At 41.1% G+C, this 18,943-nt stretch overlaps 1 protein-coding gene across 1 annotated transcript in view; it reads left to right on the top strand.

Moving 5' to 3' along the window:
• Window positions 1-1,248: 1,248 nt before the first annotated feature.
• Window positions 1,249-18,943, top strand: part of LOC143270238 (uncharacterized) — a 139,992-nt gene continuing 122,297 nt past the window's right edge. Inside the window, exons 1-2 of the mRNA XM_076559436.1 lie at window positions 1,249-6,904; window positions 7,245-8,562. The gene's annotated coding sequence lies outside the window, so the exon portion shown is untranslated. The remainder of the gene's footprint in view (window positions 6,905-7,244; window positions 8,563-18,943) is intronic.

Below are 18,943 nucleotides of genomic sequence, written 5' to 3'. Positions count from 1 at the left end.
AACACAAATATTCTGTGGCTCACTACCACTTGTAATTCCAGCTCCAGGGTATCTGATGCCCATTTCTGACCTCCATGGGCACATGCATTCATGTGTATATACCCACATAGACACATGATTAAATAATAATAACAAAATAAGTATATAAAAGTAAATAAAAGTTTTGTGTCACTTTGAAATAAAGTTTTACAGTGTACAGTGTATACCCACCACCTAGAGATGATCTGAAAGAACACGAGAGGAGAGGCATAGGTCATCTGCAAACACTACATCAATTTACAGAAAGGGCTTCAGCATCCTCAGGTATTGGTGTTTATAGGGATCTTGAAACCAATCCACTGGTGGTTCAACCCAGGGATGATTCAGTTTTTGATTCTCAAGCTAAAAACAAATGGACACATACCACTCCATTTTATTACTCCAAATAACTGCACCAATCACAATACCTCCCCTTTACTCTAAGTTAACCTTTCAACTTCCATCCAACCCTCTCCTTATCCTGCACCATAAATATCACAATCATTGAAGTCTTCATCCCAGGGTCCACCACAACTCCCACCTCACTTGAACCCACCCCTTTCTACATTTAGCCTGGATACTGTTCATGCTGTACCTATATGTCTCCTACCAGGCCATGCAACCATCCAGTTGCTATGAGTTTGAGATACTAACAATCTGTACTTTTCTCCTGAGAGTGATCCTCAGCAGAATGGGAGCTTCCTCCTCCAGAAAGGTCCCATTGTTCAGCAACAGTCAATGATTGCTGGTGCAGGGATTCAGATGAAGACAGAATTGGTAGTGAGAGACACCTCCATGATGTTGCTCACACTTCAGAGCCCCTGCCCAGTGGGAGCACACTGAGACACCAGCCTTCTTCTGAACACATGCCTTTGCTTAGCTTCCTTCCCCATCCTGTCCTTCTATCTTCACTTCTTCATGTGTTTCTCCCTTGGTGAGTTTCTGGTGACCAGATCTACATGTCAGGCTCGGCTTCAAAGAAGCCCAACCTAAGAAACCAGCCTTGATCATTATTTCTGTCCCTAAACCCAAGGCTTACTAAACATCACCTATGGCCTAAATCTGGTGCACTATTTACTTTTGTAAAGTTGTATTGAAACACAACTCTGGTGAGTAGTTTTAGTTGTTAACTTAACATGAGCAAGTACCACTAGGAAGAGAGGCTCAATGGGGAATTTTATAAATCAGGTGGACCTGTGGCATGACTGGGGGGTCCAGATTACATTGAAGGAGGAAGGACAATCATTGTGTGTAGCACCATTCCCTTGGAAAGGGATTCTGGACTGTATACATGTAGAGATGTAACTTGATACAAATAAGCATGTGTCCATTTATTTTCTCTCTGCTCTTGGTTGTGGGTGGGTTATGATGAACTGCTTCAAGTTCCTATGTTGTCTTCCCTGAGTGATAGACTCTAACCTGGAACTGTGAGCTAAAATAAACCCTTTCTCCCCTAAGTTGTTTTGTGTCAAATATTTTATTGTAACAACATAAATGAAACCAGGGCAACAGCCATGCACACTTGCTGACATATTGCCTATACATGCTCTTCTACTCCAGCATCAAAGGTGAACCATAAAATGAAGATCCGATGGCCCTGAAGCGAAAACAACTACTATCCAGAAGAAAAGATGCTGCATAACACATCAAAGCTCCTTTCCTTCCTCCACCCTCCATCCTGGCACCTCCATCCCACTCACTTCCTCCATGATCAACCACATTCCATTTATCATCTACCCCATATCCAAGCTAACTCCCCTGACCCTCCAAAGCCTTTCTTTCCCCCCTGGAGAGACCAGAGCTCTGGCAGGATGGGATTTTACTTTCAACAACAAGTACAAGGAAGTTATTGGGACACAAGGATCCTGTGACAGCAAGACTGAAGCAAGATCTGGGAACAGCTTGAGTTGATGTGTTTGGAAAGGGCCCCCATTGGTGGGGAAGCCCTGGCTCTTTTCTCAAGTGTGGGCTTGGAATGGGTCCTGTAGATGCACAGTGGCTTGGGGTCTCACCTGGGACAAGGCTGGAGACGATGAGGGGGAGCACCAGCATCTGCAGCATCCTCATGAGCAGCTCACCAGGAAAAGAGAAGTACTTGATCTGGTGGTAGAAGAGCTGGTGTGGGCGCAAGGCAATGCCAGGAAAGGTTCATGGAATGAACTATGAATCTCAACCCCAAGCACTGTCCATCCATCTCTAAAAGAGTATAGTAAGGTGAGCAGTGACTATTCTAGGAGGTGCATTTGTGTACAGGGTATTACATGGATTTGTGTGTGCATGGATACATTTGTGCATGGGTATATGTATGTGTGTGTGTGTGTGTGCTTGTGTTATATACAAATGTGGGTGTTTGTGAATGAATGGGCATGTATAAAAAGATGTATATATGGGTATGTATGTGCATGTGTGTATGTGTGTAAGTATGTGTACATTTGTGTGAGCATGGGTATATATGTGTGTGTGCATGATGAGGATTTATGTGAATGAATGTGTGCATGGAGTTGTGTGCACATGGATATATATGTGCATTGTATGCATTTGTGTGTGCATAGGTGTGTGTGCACATTCATATGTACATAGGATCATATACAAAGGTATGCACATGCATTTCTTGGGTGTGTCTATAGGTATGACTCTTTTGTCTGTGTTATTATTTTCTTTTTTTTTCAGATTATGCATACAGTGTTCTCCTGTGGGCCAGAAGAAGGTACCAGACCTCATTACAGATGGTTGTGAGCCACTATGTGGGAACTGAACTCAGTACCTCTGGAAGAACAACCAGTGCTCTTAACCACTGAGTCTTCACTCCAGCTCTATGCTACCACTTTCAAATATGGAAGTGCATATGAAATTGGGCTTCTAAGCATGTAGATGTAAATGCATAGATGAGTGTGTGAAAGTATTCACAAAGTCCAAGACAGCTGGCTGTGGTATCCTTGGAATCCACACTGTCTAAATAATCAAGTACACATGGAAATTTTTAGGGGGAAATTATCTGTGGAATGCAAAAAAGGGGCTATTTGGGGAGAGAAAAGGAACCAGCAGAGGGTGACTAGGTAAGAGGGGGTAAAGGAAAAAGAATATAATCAAAACACATTGTATACAAATATGGAGATGTCATGAGGAACCCATTATTTTATACAACCTCATAATTCCTTAAGTTGTGTCTGTTGAACGTGTAGAGATTTTTTCTCTTATCAATATTTCCTAGACAATACAGTATAACAACTATTTACCTAGCAGTTACATTGCTTTGGGTGTTACAAATAACCTAGAGACCAAGATAGCCACAGATCTGGCAACACTACCCCATTTTATTTAAGGGACTTGAGCATCCACAGATAACAAATGCTTGTGGACATCCAAACCAATAGACAATCAAGTTCCTTAAATAAAATGGGGTAGTGTTTGCAGAACCAATCCCTTAAGGGTATGATGGATAGTTGCATATTTTTATGAACGTTAGCACAGTTTATGTGACTGCACTTCTCAATTAAGATATGTAAGATATATTCATATGTAAGATATATTTATCCTTCTCTGTGTGTAGCCGTAAAGTGCATGTCTGTTCAGTGTACTTGCAGATGCCCATACCCACACATGTGACATCACATCGTGTTCATACAGCTGTGTTTGTGCATGTATGTGCCCTCTCTACCTGAGTCCTCTGATGGGCTAAGGGATTGTGCGATGAGTGCACCAGAGAGGGTGGGTAGTTAATAGAAGTCCCGCCTCCCAGAAGCAGAGCTCACCAATGATCACAGCGCTGACTGTGAGCAAGATGAAGGCATTTCTGCGCAGAAAGTGCCACACATGCTCTCTGATCATGGACTGCAGGCGCATGCGCATGCGCAGTGCTCTCTGCTGCCAACTGTCCTGAGGTCACCGGGAGAGCCCACACCACCCAGGTGCTGGCTGCTCTGCCTCAGGAACAGACTGTTGCCATGACTGCTCATAGCCTCTCTCTGGGGACAGAGGAGACCAGGTCTGGTGAGGGAGGATTTCAGGAAAGGAGTGGGTAAGGTGGAGGGGCAGGCACTTGCAGCTCAGAAGTCAGGGGAGGGGCGATGCCCATGTGGAGACTACTGAGAGCCTGCCCTGGATGAGATACAGTTTTTAATCCCAGCAGCAAAAGGTTAAGGTCTTCGGACCCAAACACTAGAGAGGGTGGTTAGAGACAGGGTAGAAAAACAAACAAACACACACACACACAAACAAAACACACAAAATACTGCACACCTTTCAGGTTTTCTGCCTCCAGCCTCCTTCACTGAGATCATCTCAAGCAACTGGGAGCTGCTGCAGCACTCAAACTAAAGTGCTAGGCCTTTGCTGAATGCCCATTGCATAAGAGCTCTTGAAAGGGCACTTTAGGCTAGTCCCCCTATCCACAGTAGCTGGGTGTCCAGCCCTAAGACGCCCATAGCCGACTTTTCACAAGGACAAAATCAGCCGGTGCCTGGGAAACAGTGGTACCCAACTAATGTGGCTGCCCTGTGTGCGTGACCAGGACAGCTATGTTGTAAGGGAGGGGTCACTGGGAAAAAAATGATGACATTTCTAGTCCCAGCTTGAGGTTCATGACCCTCTTTGGGGTGAAACCTCAGACTTTGTGGCCCTTTTTTTTACATGTGTCCGTATTTATTTATTCTTATTGACTTACTTTTTTCTAAGATAACCAAAACGGGATGATGTGTTTTTCATGAATTAAATAAAATGCACGTAAATATAAAACCTGCCAATCTGTTTAGCAGCCAAACATTTGGAAGTTACCAAACAGCTTAGAAACCGTGGCTTTTGACCCAGCCGTTGACAGCCCTGTAATATCAGCTACTCTAGAGGATGGTGGTGGAAGGCTGTTTACAAGATCAGGACCAGCACCTGCAACTTAGTAGGACCCTGTCTTAAAATAAAAAGTTAAAAAGAGAGCTACTGGGCAAGGGGTGGGAGATGGCTCAGTGATTGAGGGTGCATATTGCTTCTGTAGAGGACCAGAGTTCCATTCCCAGCACCCACATCAGACAGCTCAGTACTGCTTTGCCCCCTGCTAGCCTCATTGGCACCTGCACTCACATGTACACACACACACACACACACACACACACACACACACACACACACACTGAATAAATGTGATTTTTTTAAAAGGCTGACTGTAGGCTAGTAAAAGCATACATGAGTGATGATTAATAGGGCATGGCTTAGGAGTAGAGCATTCATCAAGTGTACAGGAGGCCCTGAGTCCTACCCTAGAACTAGAGGGAGAGAAGGGCCAGCAGGGAGTAATTAACAATTAAAAACAATTCAATAAATAAGCAGAAATCCAAAAGGTACAGGGTTGAACTCAAATGCAAGGCTATGTTCCACACCTTCACCATGCCTGCCTAGATCACTGTAAACGTATACAGCTGTGATTTTTCACTATGTTAATTCTTCTCTTTTGTCTCAGTGGACATGTGATAACTGCTCCCACTCACAGAGCACAGTGAAACCTTTCAGAACAAGAAGGCAAACCACGATGCCAGATCAAGTTTCTTAGCACTTTCATCCCCATTAGCCTGGAAGACTGAACCTCTGTCTTCTAATCCTTCATACAATTTTTTTCCACACTAAAAAAATGGGTTTTATGTGTACACTGGAAGAAAATTGGGCTTTGTTTGAAATTTTAGGCAGTTTGACTGTACGAGAAGATTAATATTGATCAAATTATGCACTTTATTACTTTTCTTATCCTCATTTTACTACTTAAAAAGATAGTCAATAAAAGTGACAGGATAAAAGTTTTAGAAAATCTGTTAAAGAAAAGAAATTAACAGTGAAGTTGTTTCAAGATTGGATCATAAGGGTACAGAAAAAAGCCTGTTTTCACACAGTCAACCTTAATTTATCCAGTAACTGTACAGCAGTTACCTGATGAAGTGAATACACAAAATATTTGGACTCCAATGGAAATGTTAGATTTACAAAGTTTTAAGGAAGCAATAGTATCTTATGGCATGCATTCCCCATATATAAAGAAAATGTTAAACTCCTGGTCAACATACAATAGGATTATACCACAGGACTGGCAGGAGCTGGCACAGGCTGTTCTAGAACCTGGTCAACGGTTCCAGTGGCAAATGTGGTTCAAGGAAGAGGCTAAAAACATAGGAAAACAATGGAGGGATAAAGGAATACAAGTCTTCCAGGATCACCTTGTTGGAGAAGGCCAATATGCTGCAGTACAAACACAATGTTTATATGATATCCAAAACTTAATTCTATGTCGAATGGCAGCCTTGAATGCATGGGACAGAGTTGAGGAATCAGGAAAGAAAACTGAGTCATTTACAAAGGTTATACAGGGCCCAAAAGAATCTTTGCACCAGCATCTAGTGAGGACCTTCTAGCTGCATCCTAACATGGCAAAGAGTACATGATGGTTATCCAGAGCAAGCATGTCAAAAACAAAGCCACTTCCTATTACTCTGTAAACTTCTTTAGTCCAAGGCTCCACCATCACCTTTATGGCAATCAGATTCCATGAATTTGGGAGGGGCCTAACTATAATCAATCCATGGTAAGTTACATCTGCAACTCTGAGCAGCTCTATGGGTCTAGGTTATCTCCTCTGGCCTTTGGTTACCTCCTGTGGAAGCTAGAGATGTTTACAGTGTTTAATTCTAGGGTCATTGCAGGGATTATGTCAGATGATGTAGGGCAGATACTTTACTCAACACTGGGCCCACACCACGCATTTCTATATTGCCTGCTGCTACTGTTGCCATGGCTATCAGTGCAGGAATGCCCTTTGGCTCACTCCCAAACTCTAACCACTTTCCCTACTCTGATGTTTTTGTGCAGAAATATGTTTCCACCTAACCTTGTGGAGAGCTGCTTCAAACAGGTTAGGAGGAAGCCCATGGTTTAATGAAGGAGGGGTGGAGGGTGGATGGTGGAGGGAGCTTACTTCCCAAGGAGAAGGGTGGGAAGAAGGGCCTGAGTGGGGGGACCTTGGGGAGGATTCTGGGAGAATATGTGTACTGCCCATGGCTATGATGGTGATGCAAAGGGTGGCCAGGTTATGGAACTCATTGAGGCTAGGAAGCTGGAGTCGGGGTTCTGAGACTTCTGATCACAGATGTCCTAAAATCTGTCTGAGCATCAGTTTGGGGTTCATAGTAGAAAAGCAGCCACAGGCAACATGTGAAGAGGACTTACACTTTCATGTAAAACTTTATTTACAGAAGCAAGCAGTGGACTGAATTTGGCCAGCAGGGGGCGCATAGCAACCCCTTTATTGAAGGCTAGACATAAAGATGCAGACTATATATCCATTTTCTATGCTTGGTTTTTAACATCCTCACTATTTGGTTACTCATTTCTTTTCTTTGGTGAAGAGGATAAAACCCAGGACTTGTTTATATTAGGCAAATGTCAGTTACTAATTTCTTTTATTATTATTATTATTATCATTATCATTATTATTTTCAGTGTGTTTGTGTGTGTGCGTGAGTGCGTGTGTGTTCATGTGTGTGTGTGTGTGTGTGTGTGTGTGTGTGTGTGTGTGTGTGTGAATGCATGTCAGGTGTTGGTGTGGAGCTCACATGACAACTTTTGGAGGTTGTTTCTCTCCTCCCACTATAGGTCTGAAGATCTAACTGAGATCATCAGGCCTGTGCTCAGGAAACACTTTGCCCTGCTGTGAGCTGTCTTGCTGGCACAGTTATTCATTTCTTTAGTCATAAGTTTTATTAAGAAATTTAAAATACAGATAAAAAATTATACTTTCCCTTGGCATTAACAAAGATTGTACACAAAATCTTCGCTGCTCAAGGCTCTTCTATCTAGGGTAGAAATTGCAGATGACCTCTAGATCACATCTAGGTGATGCAGGACAGCTAACACACGTCAATGATATGCAGACAGCTGTTCTGCATTAGAACCATTTAGAGCAGTGGTTCTCAAACTTCCTGACGCTGTGGCTCTGTACTGCAGTTCCGTTCCTCATGTTGTGGTGACCCACAAGCATAACATTTTTTTTGTTGCTACTTCATAACTTTAATTTTGCCACTGAGTGGTGTCACAGTTCCTAAGATGATACAAAATACATGTTTTCTGAAGGCCATGACCCACAGGTGAGAACTGCTGGTTTAGAAACTAATGACACACAAAGGTCTGCATGTGTTCACTACATAAATGGTTTTTTCAGCATTTTCAGTCCACTGTTGCTTGTGTCTGTGGACATGGAATTTATACATGTTGAGGAGTTGTGTCTGAAACTTTTTCTGGGGAGATAAAACACGCAGGTCTGTCACCCCATGAGAGACCAAAGTCATGATTGCACCAATTTAGTGAGCCAATGATTTCTTGGCAGGCTTTTTAATTGGAGTGTAGGTGAGGGGTTACTTACAGGAGCAGGCATGACTCAAAAGCAGTTGCATCACCAGAAAAGTCCATCCCAGCGTGGGTGGCAACTGTTGAAAGCTGTATTCCTGGAGGAGCTCTCTGTGTAATTTGCAAGCAGCTCACCAGGTCCGGAATCTCCTCTTGACAGCTTGGCAGGTCAGAGTCTCCTACATTTATCTAATGGTTTTATAAAGACAGGGAAGGGACTTCACGAATCTTGTAAGCTTCGGATTTCTCAAATGGGAAGTTTGTTTACTTCCTGAATTTCATGAATTTTCCAGCTCCCTACATGAGTGAATTTTTCAATTTAGAGGAAGCTGCTGTACAACAGGGTGATATGCTATAAGTCTTTATGGGGCTTTGAAACATATACATACATATATGTCATATAAATATGATATATAAAACAGATATGAAACATGCATAAATATTCATATATAATTCGTTATATATGTATAAATGCAAAATACATAAATATATATGAAATAAATATATGTGGTGAAATGTCCAAATAGTTCCAATTAAACAATCAGACAAAGGCACGCACACACACACACACACACACACACACACACACACACACACACACAAATTAATCTTTAAAGGTTTCCACTTTTGGTGCATTAGAGGATCATGGGCAAGCAGCTGGTTGAGCTTTCTGATTTCCCTCAGCCAAAGGCCCTGGGAGTCCAGAATGAGCACATAAGTGCCTTATGAAGAAAGGGCACGTTCTCCTTTGAATAAGTGTTTGCAATTGCCTAAACAAATCCCCAGGGTTGGAAACATTTGTATTTTGACTGGTAGTTTCCAGCAAAGGCGCAGAGTGTGCAATGTAAGCACGATCTGTATGGATATTAAGAAATTGATCAGAAAATGCTGAAAAACTGCAATGACAGCATGTAGCTCTGTTATTTAAGCAAAGGAGCCATTTGTAGTAAATTACACTACTTCATAATTATAAGCAAAAGCATTGGTGCCTGTTGAGGAGCCATCAGTGAATACCAATAGGGCATCCCTCAAGGGAACAAATGATGTCACATAGAGAATATAAATTCATGCTTATTGGCAAAATCAATTTTATCTGGAGGGTAATAATTATCTAAGATTCCCAAATATGAGGCCAAGGCAATAGGCCAGAATTCAGTAGTTTGCATAAGCCAATCAATTTGTTCTTTGGTATAAGGTTGTATAATAACATCTGGTTCTCTACCAAAATAGCACCTTCCTTGTTCTCTCCCTAAAATTATAAGATGAGATACAGCCTCATAATATGGTCCAATGTCCCTTTTAGGTGTGGCCAGGAGATAGGTCCACATTAAAGGTGCAGTCTGTCAAAAAACAGCAGTTGATGAAAGAACTGTTCTATATATAATAAATTTCATAGGTTTATCATAATCCATAAATGTGGCAGCTTGTGATTGTGTGGCTTGTTCTATGATTTGAAATGCTTTTTTCCCTGCCAGAGTAAGCTCACAGGGAGACATGGCACTACCATTTCCAGGTAATATATCATAAAGAGTTTTTACATCACTTACTGAGATTCAAATATGGGATAAGCCAATTAATATCTCCAAGAAGTTTTTAGAAATCATTTAGGGTTTTAAATTTACCTAATCTTAACTCTAATTTCTGAGAGGAAATTTTAGATGCCATCATTTGGAATCCAAGATAAGTATATGGAACCTTTAGCTGAACTTTATCAAGTGCTACCTCCAGTCCCTTACTTTGCAAGGCATTATTAAGTTCATCATAACATTTTAAAACCTTGCCACCATCTTTTCCAGCTATCAAAATATCATCCATATAGTGGATTATACACATTTCTGGCCAATGATTTCTTACTGATTACATTGCGAGAGCAACATAAGATTTATATAAAGTGGGACTATTAGCCATGTCCTGTGGGAGGACATGCCATTGACATCTCCTCACTGGGGCTTTAAAATTGATGGCAGGTAGGCTGAATGGCAAAGCAGTTTTGATCCTCTGGTTGAAAGGGGATGGTAAAAAAGCAATCTTTCAAGTCTATGATAACTTTGAAATGTCCCAAAGGTATGGTGATGGGTGAAGGGAGGCCAGGTTGAAAGTCTCCCATCAATACCATCATTTTATTCACTGCCCTTAAAACTTGTAATAGCTGCTATTTACCTGATTTTTTCCCTTAATAACAAAGATAGGAGTATTCTAATGAGAATTACTAGGGGTGATATGGCCAGCTTCAAGCTACTTCAGTACCAGATGCTGTGCAGTCAATAATTTTTCATGGGTAACAGGCCATTGATCGGCCCACACAGGCTGATTTTTTCTGCATGAGTTTTCCATGCTGAACTTCCTCAACAGAAGGGCCCACCAACTGCCTCCTATGAGATAATGTTTTCTGCCATAAATCACTTTAGCTGGGATTCCTAAAGGATTCCTAGTGAGTGAGTGTTCATTCCCAGAAGGGCCTGAACTATTATAATTTCTATTATCTAGCGGTTTGAGGCTTGAGGTCTTTAAGGAATAGTTCATTCTGCTATATCTAAATAAGTTCCATATCCAGCTTCCCCATTCCCCCACAGTTCACAACCCAAGCATTCATTAATTTTGGCTGTGTTTTATAGATTAATTAGTACATTATCAGAAAAGCAGTTTTACAGAACCTATAGCCCAGATCTGTGAAGCATGTCTCCTTCGAGAAGGAGGCATAACACGGGCACTCTGCCAGGGACCTCCAGGTAGCTTAGTCCTGTGGGACACGTATCTCCCATCCACTATTATTGACATAATTGTTCATGTCACACGGACGACACTGGAGTTGGTGTGGCAAGAGAGGAAGATGTGGACTTTGGCTTTGGTTTATAGAATGGTTGCTCATTAGCTGGCTCAAAAGAAAATGTTTCATCCTGTTCTGACTTCATAGCTAGTAATAGCTGGGTGGGGAACAGGGGGCACAGAGAGAAGGCTTAGAGAGAAGGTAAGAGAAGGCTTTTACATATAGGGTCTCTTTCCATTTCCATGATCGTTCACAATAGTTGTAAAGGTCCCATCTAATATTGGGATCTAGTGTGTCACTATGCTGCCATTTAGATTGATTATCTAAAGGATAATGAGGCCAAACTTTATTGTACAAGCGAACAAGTTTAGGGCCTTTCAAATCAGGAGCCAGGTGTGAAGGCTTGAGATTTTCTAGGAGGCATCCCAAGGGGGTGTGAGAAGGTATGGAGTGCAGGGCTCCCATGGATGAGAGGGGAGGGATTGAGTCTCTGCAGCCTGTAGTCACAGGCATCCCCTGACCAGTCAGGGACCAAGCCAGGCAGAGGGTCATCACCCAACTCAACTGGAGTCCTGCTTAGCCCGGCTAAGCCAACAGAGAGACTCAGGAGCCTGGTACCAGGGCTTCAGTAGAAGCGAGAGGGCGAGAGAAAACCAAGCTCTAGGGGAAAGGAATCATCCAGAGGAAAGGCTGAAATGGTTGACTTTTGTGGCTCCTTTTGTGAGAAGATGGGAGAGCACAGGAAGGGATGCTTATGACTGCCTGATTGCATCTCTGAGGATGGGGGTGTGGTCAGGTGAAGAGGGCCAGCCTTAGCCTTAAAGACCGTGTCTGGGGATACCTCCACTTCCATGAGTACTAGAGGGGTGCCGGATACTCAACGGTCACTTCCTCAGACCCAGGAAAAGGTTTACACCAACCAAAAGGGGAACTCACCTAATTGCCGCTGTTGGATGGAATGCTGAGCGATCGGTGAGCTGGAAGTTTGGTCTGTTGCAGATGGACAGGAGAAGAGGGATAGAGTCTTAGTGTGGCTCAGACCATAAGGGGAGAGCACAGGCACCAGGGTAGTCTATCCCGGGTTTCGGCACCAAATGTAAGTAAACCGCAAAAACTCTGGGTTTGGTGTCCTGGGTTTTGGCACCAAATGTTAGTAAACCACAGAAACTCTGGGTTTGGTGTCCCGGGTTTTGGCACCAAATGTTAGTAAACCACAGAAACTCTGGGTTTGGAGTCCCGGGTTTCAGCACCAAATGTAAGTAAACTGCAAAAACTCTAGGTTTGGTGACCTGGGTTTGGGCACCAAAATGTTAATAAATTGATGGCTGAAACTGCAAGGAGACAATTCAGCACTGGAGGGCAAGGTATCCCAGACACCTGGAGCTACTCAGAACAAGTTTTCTACCCTGAAGGTGTCCCGGACACCTGGAGCTGTTTTGCACAGCTCTGATGGCTTGGACTGCAAAGAAACAGTCCAACCTTGGAAAGGAAGGTTTTCTGACTTCTCAGGAGAGTCAGGACTGGAACTGCTTCAGCAAGGAAGGGTACCCTGACTCTTCGGGAAAGTCAGGGTACCCTGACTCTTCGGGAAATCAGGGTATCCTGACTCTTCAGGAAGGTCAGGATTTACCTGGTATGATGGTATGATGGGGGATGTTTTCCCCACAGGAAACAGCAATCCTGCTCCTCTCCTGGAAAGCCACAATCTCTGGCTCAGTGTTACCAGCTCTTTCTTGCTCAGTCCAGTAAGGGACTTCCCAGCAAGGTTCTTCTGTTCAGCTCCCCCTTGCTCAGTCCACAATGGGACGTCCCAGCAAGGCTCTTCTGTTCACCAGTCAATGAAGGTCTTCACCCAATACTCTTTTTAGAAAGAGGTTTATTTGGGAAGGAGGAGTCCAGGAGAGTATCTGCCTCTACCAGGATGGAGTGAACAGCTCACAACTGACCAGGCAGGGCGGTTTATTTAGGATGTCTAGGGGTCAGAGTCAACTGTGATTGGTTAGTTTATTTTCTGCCCAGGGATTGGCCAGTTTTGTGAGCAAGGGGCAGAGATGGCCCCGATTTCAAGGCTAAACTGTATTTCTTTCACTGTCCTTTCTTGGCTTTTTGACACTACCTCTAAGGCCAGGGCACATTTCTTTCATTTACTCTGATTCTAGGGGCCAAGAGTGTTATTTTGGTACTGGTCTCAGAGTCAGGACATATTTCCTGGGTTCTGGGTTTGGGGATAAAGTGTTCACTTCTCTGGCTCAGGTCCCAAACACAGGATGTGTTTCTTTCCCTGGTCCTGGTCCCTAGGGCCAGGATTCTACTGTCCTGCTCTGTGATTGGTTGATTTCACAAATCAGTTGGACAGTGGCAGAAATGGTTCTGATTTGAGCTAAACTGTGTTTCTCTCACTGGCTTTATCTGAGCCATCCTTCCCTAATTCTGCAATCTAGGTTCTGGGTGGATTTCTCGAACCAGCCCCTTTTCCCTACAAGTAAGAATGGTAACTTTTTGAGGTTGGGGTTAATATCTATTCTCTTTCACAACTTGTAGAATATCACTCAAATCCTTTCTAGTTTTCAGAATTTTCATTGAAGTGGTTCTCTTACTTAGAGGAGCCTCCCATTGAAAGGGATTTGAATATCTCTTTTGAAAATTTGCACATACTTTCTTGTTCATGTATATTTACTATTAACAGTTATGATTATTTTATGACATGTGTTTTTTTTTAAATTCTGTCCAAACAAATGGATTTTACAGAAATGGACAAAATATTCCAAGAAAACATTAAAGAATACATGACTTTTCTCGACAGCACATGGGGCATTCTTGAAATGTGAATTCTTATTATGACAAAGCAAATGCCAACAAAGACAGAAATAATGAAATTACATTTTGCATTATATATGACCACTATTTATTAAATGTATATACCATATCAAAATACTTAAATTCATAGAAGTTAAATAGCATATAATTCAAACGAAATTGAGTGAAGGAAGAAATGGAAAGGATATTGTAAAACTTCTAGAATTTATCGAAAATGAAAACCAGTATAATCAAACCTAAGAGACACAATTAAAGCAACCAATAGTGTGAAGTTTACAGAGTTATTTCCCTGATTAGATCATTTTCACAGTGGTATACACACCAAAACCTTTTTTACGTTATTGGTTTCTGCAGTTACTTCTGGATATGTAATCATAAAAGAAGATTTTGAATCAGAGGGTCAGGTGCAAGAGAACATTCAATGTTTGCATTCTCTGTGCCTGGGTTGTTCCACTTAATATGATTTTTTTTCTAAAAATATACCCATCCAGTTGCCTGCTATAATGTTTCATTACTCTTTATAGCTTGATAGTGTTGTATAATGTTTATGTGCCACATTATCATTGGTACATTAATCTGCTCAATGATGCAAGCCCCTCGAGGCAAATGAGTAGTCAGGCCCCTCCCCTGAGGACCTCTAACCACCAGGGTCCACACACAGAACACTCTAAGTGCTCTGAAGGTTGGGTCCAGTCTCTGCTCTAAAGAATAAAGTGCCAATGCTCATAACTTGAAATACCACCAATCCCTGAGTTCACCCCAAGATCTGAACATGAATTCCCACCATTCCCTACTATGGGACACTCTGACTCGCAGGAAACACTATGTAAGCCCCATATTCTGCTAAGTTCTCTGCTGCTTCTCATAAGAGCAGAGGCAGACACCCTTCTAGATTTTTCCCTTCAAATAAATCTCTTGTATGAGCATTGCATAGTACGATTTTCTGGTATTCCCTGCCTCCTGACTGCCAGCATTCCTTGATTTTCAGATGTATAACACTTTGCTGAAGCCTCTGGACTCAGAGCTATAATATTTTCAATGGATATTTAGGTTATTTCAATATCCTAGTTCTTGTGAAAAGGGAGTCTATGAAGACTTTGGAACCAGTATCTCTGAAGTAGGATGTTGATTCATTTCAACATATGCCAGTTGGGGTGCAGCTGGATCATATAGTAGATTTATCTTTAGTGTTTCAAGCATTCCTTTATTTTCATAAATTACTAATTATATTTGCAAATGTTTTGGTACATTTACACAGCACCAAATTTGTTTTGTATTTACTTTCTTTTCTTAAGAAATGTTTTATTCATTTTACATACCAATTACAGATCTCTCTCTTGCCTCCTCCTTCCCCCTCCATTCCCTCCTACAATAAGTTAAGACCCCCCATGTAGAGTCAGCAGAGCCTGGTGCATTCAGTAGAGGCAGGTCCAAGCCCTTCTCCCTGCCTAAAGGTTGTGCAAAGTGTCCAACCATAAGGAGTGGGCTCCAAAAAGCCAGTTCATTTACCAGCGATGGATCTTGATCCTACTGCCAGGGGTCCCCTTAAGCAAAACAAGCTATACAACTGTCTGAATTATGCAGGGGGCCTAGCTCAGTACCATGGAGGCTCCACAGGTGTTGGTCTAAATGTCATGAGTTCCCACTAGTTTTGTTTGGTTGTCTGTAGGCTTGTTCATCATGATCTTGATGCTCTTTGCTCATTGAATCTCTCTTCTCTCTCTCTCTCTCTCTCTCTCTCTCTCTCTCTCTCTCTCTCTCTCACTGAACTCCTGGAGCTCAGCCTGGTGTTTGGCTGTGGATCTCTGCATCTTCCTCCATCAATTACTGAAGAAAGGTTCTATGACAACAGTTAGGGTATTCACCAATCTGATTACTTGGGTAAGCCAGTTCAGTTCAGGTGCCCTCTCCACTATTGCTAGTAGTCTAAGCTGGGGTCAACCTGTAGATTCCTAGGAACTTCCCTGGCACCAGGTTTCTCCCTATCCACATGAAGTCTCCCTCTATCATGGTATCTCTTTCATTGCCCAGCACCAAATTTAAAAGTAAAGAAATTATATGATTTTTTGAATGCTTCATGATCTAATGATTGAATATTCAGCTTCTATCTCTTTAAAGTGCCTTGATATTTTCTTTCATTTGTACTGAATTTCTAAATACTATGGGAAATCATGGAAATCATTTAAGTTATATTAATCTTGCAATCAAAATGGCAAATATGCATATATACATGGTATAACACATTTTGATGCTTTTATTTTTATTTCTGAGATTTTAATACAATTAAAACATTTCTTCCTCTGTTCAGTTTTCTCTAAACTTTCCTTAAACCCTCCCTGCTTTCCTTCATATCTGTGACCTCTTTTTCACTAATTGTTATTGCATTTACATATGTAAATACATATATATATTCACGAGTATAACATATTCCCTCTGTCTACTAATACCTGTATGTATGCTTTTGTTCCTTATCATTTGACATTGGGAAACCAATTGATGTGCTCTTCCCTGGTGAGGAAGACCTCTTCTGCACCCATTTTCTTCAGTTCTCTATACTTCATTGTGTAGGATTTATGCTTCATGGGATTTTTCCTGTCCACATTCACAGGTCCATTGAATTTGCTCTTGTTCAGTTCAAATATGGGTTTTTTTATATGATTCTAGTTTTCCAGGTGGCCACTAGAGTTGTTATTAAAATCTATTCTATAAATTACATAGTACACTCATATTATGTGGTTGATTTCCTTTATGGTGATAGTGACATGAGTGAGATTATAGCTAAGATAGTAGGGCACCTGCCTGGCATATTCAAGACATGAGCTTTTTTTCCCATCATTGCATAAACTGTGCTACACTAGATGTGGAAATGCACATAAAATGATGATCAATTTAAGAATATCATTAGTCACTTAGTGAACCTGAGTTTGTCCTGACTTACAGGACTCACTGTCTTTTGAATTAAGAAAGATACTTTTAGCCAGATATTTATTTTACCCTTGAACACTACTGTACCACTGGGCTTGCAACATTACAGCTCAGTACTGGGCCTTGGTTACTAGAATTGGCAGTAAACATATGAAACCATAGAAAACATGAAACTATTAGACTTTCAGAATAAATTTTATACTAATTTTGATTAAAAACTGAATACCTCTCAGCCAGAAATTCTGTAGGTATCATCATTTTAATACATAAACGAAACACACAACATCCATAGTGTGGTTCACAGAAATTGTGAACCCAGATGTAGTGGAACTGGGGAAGTAGAATTGGGACAGTTCAGTTTGTTCCTGTGATGGAGCCAGAATGTGATCCCACCTTAGTCTCACAGGTTTAATGAACATTTGCATGATCTTTTATTTTTTTAAGGCTTTATTTATTTTAATTCAGTTTATTTGTTTTTGACAAAATAATATATGTATTCAATATGAATATATAAGGGTGAAAATATGGTGTTTAGTCATGTACTAACAATGTGAGATGATTCCATTTATGAACCTATTACTTAATCCCTCAGCTCACATACTCAAATGATTGGAATTAGGGAAAACTCCACTCACACACATTTTCTAAATTTATGTACATTTCAATTCGTTTTCAGAGCAGTAGATTTGTTTATGTCATCTTCAAACATTCTTTATTTAATTATTTCCTCTGAGGTTAAACCCTTCTATGTAAATGGGACCCATTAAGACACAGAATATTTAAAGAAAGATAAACAATTTGTTCTAAAGGGAAAGGGAACATCCTATCACCCAGAGAACTTCTTTAAGCTCACTCAGTAAGGAAACACTCATATTAGTTTCAGGAATTCTTGAACCTGAGCACATTCATTATTCTAAAAATATCTGACAGACACTTTCAGACAAGCTGAGAAGCATAGAACAGGCTGAGAAAAAGCCTAGTACCTTTCCAATGTCCTGTGTCTCCCAAACCCAGCAACTCCAATTATATAAAGATCAGGCCTGTTTTTCCTCCAAGGGCATCTATGTTCATAATAATATACTTCAACAAAAACATGCTCTACACACACACCAACATACATAATTTAAAATTATATTAAAATACAAATTAATGATAAGTAAAACATCAGAAACTGAGTAAATATGTAAAAATATCTCAAAATACATTTTTAAAAATTAAGTGTCTGTGTTTGTGTGAGTTTATATTTATGCATGCCATGCCCGTTTCGGGAAGAGGAGAGCATTGGATGCCACAGCACTGAAGTTACAATTGAAAATGAGTTACTGAAAGTTAATACTGAAAATGGAACTGAAGTCCTCTGCCAGAAATTTATGCAATCTGAAAAGTTAAGACCTCACTTCATGCCCTCAGTGTGTTTTTCTAACAAGCAGAAGGGAATTTGAGAAATTAGAGAGGAAAATAAAGTTTCCTTACACGAATGAGAACACAGCCTACAGAAACCACAGGGACACTTGAATAGCAGTGATATGGGGAAATATTGTACCTCTAATTGTTGTCATTGAAATTAGTGATCTTGCCAAGAAATAATAAGGTACACCAAGAATCTGTGAAATAGGAAAGGAATGGTAAGCCTAGTATGACACACCCCAGGAAATAGAACCAATGATGGATACCACAAGTAAAGCCATCTCATATTGAACAAAGATGCCAGAAGAAACACTTGAGAATAGATACTCTATTCACAAAATAGTGTTTGAAAGTGGTTATTCTAATGCAGAGGAAATAAGTTAAACTCATCTCTATTACTCTGCATAAAGTAAAATCCAAACTGATAAAATTCCTTAATATAAAACCTTAAATTATGACTCTGCTGGAAGGAAACAGACTATCCTGCTGTGGGACAGTCTGTATGTCAAATTGCTCCGATTGGTCAATAAATAAAACACTGATTGGCCAGTGGCCAGGCAGGAAGTAGGTGGGACAAGGAGAGGAGAATTCTGGGAAGCGGAAGGCTGAGGCGGAGAGACACTGCAGCTGCCG

Source organism: Peromyscus maniculatus, chromosome 22, assembly GCF_049852395.1.
Source record: "Peromyscus maniculatus bairdii isolate BWxNUB_F1_BW_parent chromosome 22, HU_Pman_BW_mat_3.1, whole genome shotgun sequence".
Taxonomy (NCBI): domain Eukaryota; kingdom Metazoa; phylum Chordata; class Mammalia; order Rodentia; family Cricetidae; genus Peromyscus; species Peromyscus maniculatus.
This window is presented reverse-complemented; position numbering and strand designations above follow the sequence as displayed.